This window comes from Crocodylus siamensis, chromosome 10 (genome assembly GCF_052110815.1).
Source record: "Crocodylus siamensis isolate JL-2025a chromosome 10, ASM5211081v1, whole genome shotgun sequence".
NCBI classification, from domain to species: Eukaryota; Metazoa; Chordata; order Crocodylia; family Crocodylidae; genus Crocodylus; species Crocodylus siamensis.
The window spans coordinates 69,710,977-69,716,976 of record NC_143404.1 but is presented as its reverse complement, the minus strand read 5'-3'; positions in this window follow the sequence as shown (position 1 = coordinate 69,716,976).

Genomic DNA, 6,000 nt, shown 5'->3' with positions numbered 1-6,000 from the left:
ACGATTAGTGCCACATTTTGAGAAGGGGTAGGCTTGGCTCGTCTTCGCCTGGTAAAACAATGCAAATGTCAGACATCAGTTGGAAGAGCAGAAAATAAGTAATGTGCACTCGTAGCCCCTGGAGCTTCCAGCCCCATTTCAGGGCAGGGTGGACCCTGCATAAAAACCGCGATGCCTGCTCTTTGCTACGGTGACGCAGGCTGGGTTCCCTCCGTCTCCTGGTGGGCGAGCTTGCAGAAAGCGCTGCTCTGCAGAAGCTAGAGCACGGTCAACAGGGAAACTCCTATGAATTCCTGCAAGCACTGGCTGATGGGCTGCCTTAACCCTTTGCTCACTGCCACCCCCAGCAGCCCCGCACATGGCAATCGTTCAACAGACCAGGCCTGTTATTTCCGCCCCCCTGTTATGCAGACCCCTCCAAGACGAGCCGCCGTGGCTCCTTTCCTTTGCCACCGCTCCACGCTGCCTCAGGCCACTCATTTTCTGCGCCGCGCTAAATTAGCATTGCATTCATTTCTAAATATTGAATCATCTGAAAGGAAATGATCTGAGAGTGACAAAAAACCATCATCGAGGCCCTCAGGCCCCCAGCGTGGAATGTCTGAGGCAACATGTGGGGGCCAAAAAGTGCCAAACCAGCTTAGTTTTCCTCTCTCCCACATGCATGCACCAGGGCTCACTTTGCTACGGCGGAGGCTGAAGCTCTGCAGCGTGATCAGGTAGCTCTTTCTGTGCCTTCAGACTAGGGTGGCATAGCAGACTGCAGAGAGCAGCAGGCGGGCTGCGGGCTCGTGCAGTAGAGGTAGGATGGGGGGCTTAGATGCAGTGCCCTTTTGGGGCACCAGACCTAGAAGAGACCGATGCCGTGTTGTTTTACCCCGATGAAGAACCCCATTATTGTTGCTACTCTCTGCTCGTGTTTGCCAGCCACCATCATGCATGAGGCCGGTGGTCCTCAGCCAAGGGTTCCTGGTCTTCACGTTGCTTGTGTGACTCGCCGGCATGGCTCAGGGCTACGGACCATTTTGCTTTCTGCAAGTCAATAACACCAGAGATAGGTGTTGCCTGAGGTTACTTGTTCAGTGTTGTTACTCTTGGGCCAGGAAAGACTTGGGGCCACTCTGCTAGATATTATCCCTACAGGCTAGAACAGGGGTTCTTAACCTGGGGTCCAGATACCCCCAAGGGGTCTGTGGACAGATTTCAGGGGGTCCATGAACTTGGATGGGAAAAAAATTACATCTTTATTTTCACTAACCTCTATGCATTTTATTTAATGCATTTAAGAACATTATTCTGAGAAGGGGTCCATAGGCTTCACCAGACTGCCAAAGGGGTCCATGGCACAAAAAGGGTTAAGAACCCCTGGGCTAGAAGGACACGTTCTTGCTATAACCTCACACTCAAATTGGTCTGGGACAGACATTGCATATACTGATTTGACCCGAATCAGTTAAGTCTGACGCTACATTCAACCAGGTTTATCTCAAACTGGTTTCAGCCATTTTCAAACAGAATGTCTCTTCTGTTACAGGTCTAGACCAGTTTCTGATCACTTAAACTGGTTTATGTCCTGTGGATAGATGTGTAGCAGGTGGAAGTCAGAGGAATGAGGTCTGTTCCTTTGCATCTTTCCTCCTATCACTTTACTACCCCCATTTTGGCAGAAAACTATCCTACTGATCCACTCGGATGCTGAGCAGCATTGGAGCATCGATAGACGCCAGCCCCCGTCCACGTGATCTGTCCATTCCTGCAACCAGTGTGCTGACTTGGAGGGAGGAAGGCAGTCTCCTAAGGTCACTGCAGTTATACTGGGTCGGTTTTAGTCAGACTGACTGTCCTCCACCAGGATTAGCTCTGCTCCACTGGCTGAGACGGCACAAGCAAATCCAGGCCAGGGTTGTGATAATGGCTTTTTCCGTTCCTCTACCACATGTATAAGGGCTCTACCTTGATCAGTCTTCCCGTCCCCGTGGACTCCCTCGTACAAACAGGGACCTAATCTTGGCACACCGTGAGCTTCACTTTCCTGCTCCTTGCCTGGGTTTTTTCTCTCCTTCCTTCCTGTCGATCTGAGTGGAGGGAAGAGAATATGAAATATGCAGCCGAGCTGGCTGCGCAACTCTGAAGCACTGGCCAGCAAAGCACAGATGCTAGCGATTTGCTATTGTCACCAGGACTGAAAGCAGGAAATTCACTTTTCTTCCCCACCCCTTCTCCATGCAGGTAAAAAACACCCCCTTGGCATTTGTAAGGCTGTTGCCCATTTGAAACAAGAGGGTAGAGATGTATGAAGCAAGCGTCCCACCTGCATCTTGCCGAACCTCCATTGATGCAACTTCATAAACTGCTTGAATCGGTTTGCACATATACCCACCCTCAGCTGGAGAACTGGACATTGATACTGGACCACTGGATGGCCAATTCTCCAGTAGCAAGGGGTGTACATTCATTTGTATGTACAGAAACGTGGGTCTGTATGCATTTTAGTAATGCATTAAAGGTTTGCTTGAGAGCCTTAGGTATGTGCTTAAGTCTATCCCTAGACTCAGATCTTTCAAATGCCTGTGGGTCACATCCTGATCCATTGGATCAATGGAAGTTTGAATAGATCAAAAGTTCAATTGGAGTCAGCGATTTTGAGAGCCATTTCCAACAGACAGCAGGGGTTATTGATCCTGGCCTGTCTTGTCTTTTATTCTATAACCCGTACGTCTTCCTGCATCCCATAAATGAGCCGGTGAGTGTCCTTATGACTGTATTGAACTGCTTCCACTGGGCTTACATGAGTAATAATTAAAGTTAGCGTAAGCCCTGCTGCTTACAACAGGGGTTTTGTACAGTTTACTTGTCTGCATGGAAGAAGGCACCACGGGAGTCACATTTCCTCTCTCCTAACACACGACACCTGTACTTCCCAGGGGTTTTTGTGGAAACGCTACAGCTGAATCTCCCACTGAGGGGAGGGATTTCAGAAGCAGAGATAAAGCCGGGCTCGGGGTAAGTTATGTGGGGATTTTGGGGTTCCAGGATCTAAGGACGACACCAGCCCTGGAGGCTCAGACACAGGCTGGGGTGGCCACTGGGAGGGCTCTGGCATGCATCTCTGGTGCAATACCCCTTGCAAACCATGCTGGCAGTGTAGTATTACTGGAGGCCAGAACCGATCTAGCCATTCCCTTTTCTTCTGCAACACATGCATGCAGACCTGTACCTAACACACAAGAATGGGTATTCATACCCAACACACATGCAGACCTATACCCACACACATGAATCACCCCCTTCAGAGGGATGTCCTGTGCTATTGGTATTTCCAAGGGCCTTTATGACCCCTTTACAAAAGGGTTGGATCCTCCACCTAGAAGAACCTGGTTTTTCATGCTGTCCAGGCTTGCCTTTGCAAAGGGAGTTAGACATCCAATATCTGTGGTCATTACTATCTTGAGTGAAGACAGTACACATGCATGTGCAGCTAAGGAGCCCTTATGGTATCACACATGCCCTTTTGTTCCAGGCTTGCACAGACTCCTTCTATCACGTGTATTGCATCTGCAGCTGGGAATCTCACTCCTGGACCAAGGGTCTGCCACACGAATGCAGAGCTCCTGCCCCAAAGAGCTTACCTCTATGTGCAAGACCAGAGACAACACCTAGATACGGGCAGACAGAGGATGAGGAACTGAGAGGACAAAAGCAGTCAGCAGAATGGCTGGGGGGCTCTCCTCTGGAGTTGTGGCATCATCATCATCACTGATGGTGCCCATTGATGGAGTCATTGTCACTGATGGAGTCAACATGAGCCGTAGTGACAACCGTATGGTACACATTAAAGTCCAGGGCCCAAAGATATTTAAGAGTCTGAAATCAGTGGGCGTTAAGTGCCTAAATACCTTTGAGTATTGTCCTTATGTCCTGACAGGCCCAGCAAATAGTACCTTATTGAAAGCCACCTCACAAAACACAATACAAGTGCTTGCACCACAGTCCGACCCCAGGTGTAGGCCTATGGGTTACGAAGGGGAGATCGTGTCCTCTGAGCAGCCGAGGGAGATTGTGACGGCAGAGGGGAGTTTTGAGTTGCTGACCAGCAGCTCATGGGAAATGGGCACTTGCCTTGGAAAAGACCCAGAGATACAGAGGAGTGTGGGAGGAACAGATGGTAAATGGTTCCTGTCCTACAGGCCAGTCATACAAACGTGCATTTGAAATAACAGGAAGATGATTTGAGCCCCAAAATATCAATAACTATGGAGATGGATTCAGACAAACACACAGAGGGAAACCATCTGCCACCTTATCCTCGATCGATAGACTTTTCCCCCTCGCTTTTCTGAAATCCAGGGTGATCAGTCGACTCATTAGACTCAAAGAAGAACTTCCCCTGCAGATTTCCACCCTGGGATACACGAAGAAGAGATCTTAGCATCTCCTAACTCCAAGACAATGGCATTTGGCTACTGGTAGCAAAGGCAATACCAACCCAATTCCACAGGTGTCCTGAAAAGAAATTTCCCCCTCATAAATGGGCAGTATTTCTGCAGGTGCAAATGGCAGGGATGGCCACCTTTCATATGCAGACCTGTTAAATGCATGAGAAAATGAAGTGCTTTTTAATTATGATTCCTATTATCAGCATAGTACAAATCCATTGAGGCACGATGAGAGCTGAGCAGAGCCATCACTCCAAAATTTAGATTAAGCCAACATTTCTTTTCTGGCTTAGGAAAGTTCAAGTGCGTGGATGATATATTTGTTCCCCGTGTTCCTGCACGTCAGCCCTTCTAAAATGCAGACAGGAGCGGGGACCAAAATGCTACAATCCCATGAGAAAGGCAGGGAGGGTTTCAATATTTTTTTGCTCACTGGAAGGAGGAAGAATCAGTCATCGCAGCAAATAACTGTTCCTCTGTAACATTTCCAGTTCACCTTTGTGTCTTGAGAGCGGCAGAAAAGCTTGGAGAAAGTTAAGATGTCTGGGTGTCTGTTGAAACCGAAGCACCGAACCGCCTGAAGTTCAGCTGTCGCTAGATCTCAGCATTAGGGAATTACCTGCAACAGGCAAAAAGGCTGTGAGCACGTATCGCTGTTTCACTGGCAATAGAGGGACTCGGGACCGGTGCCTGCAACCCAGTTGTTCCCCTACAGTAATAAAGATTTAACATCAAACATATACTGCAGTTTAACCAGACAGAATATTCCTGGCCACATTCCAATAGTTTTAACGCTGATTTTAGGCCACAAGGCACCAATCACGCCTTGTACAGTGTGGTCCCCAAGGGCAAACCAAGGTCACTCGATGGGAGGAAAGCAGAAAACTCCTCTCTTTGGTTTCTTAGCCCTGTGTTGAATGCACCATCTTCTCTCTTCCTGTGAAATCGGCCTTTTCCAATGGGATGCAAAGGAGATAAGGCAGGGAAATGTAGGGTTGAGTCACCCCTGCAATACAGCTACAATCAGCTCACCTTTGCATGGGGGAGCTAACAGGCTTGTGCAGGGTATTTTAACATTGTGACCGGGCCCCATACCTCACGGGGTCATTCCTGCTCTCGGCCCTTTCTGACTGGGTTGGACAAGGCAATAAGCCCACTAAGGGGAAGGCGACTGTAGTGTCATTATCCCCATCATGGTTACAAGCACAAATTGACAGAACAAGGAGTAATGGTCCCAAATTGCAGCAAGGGAAGTGGAGGTTAGATATTAGGAAGAATCGTTTCATGAGGATGGTAGTGAAACTCTGGAGGTGGTGGACTCTCCATCCTTGGAGGTTTTCGAGACTGGGATAATCTAGTAGGGGCTGGTCTTTGAGCAGGGGGTTGGACTAGATGACCTCCAGCAGTCCTTTCCAAGCCTCATTTTCTATGATTCGGTGTGCAAGGCAGCATGGTTTAGTGGTTAGGGCCAACAGCCTGGAAGTCAGCATGCTTGGCTTCATAGATTCATAGATGTTAGGGGCTGGAAGGGACCTCATGGGGCCCAGCGCCCCTGCACTTGGGC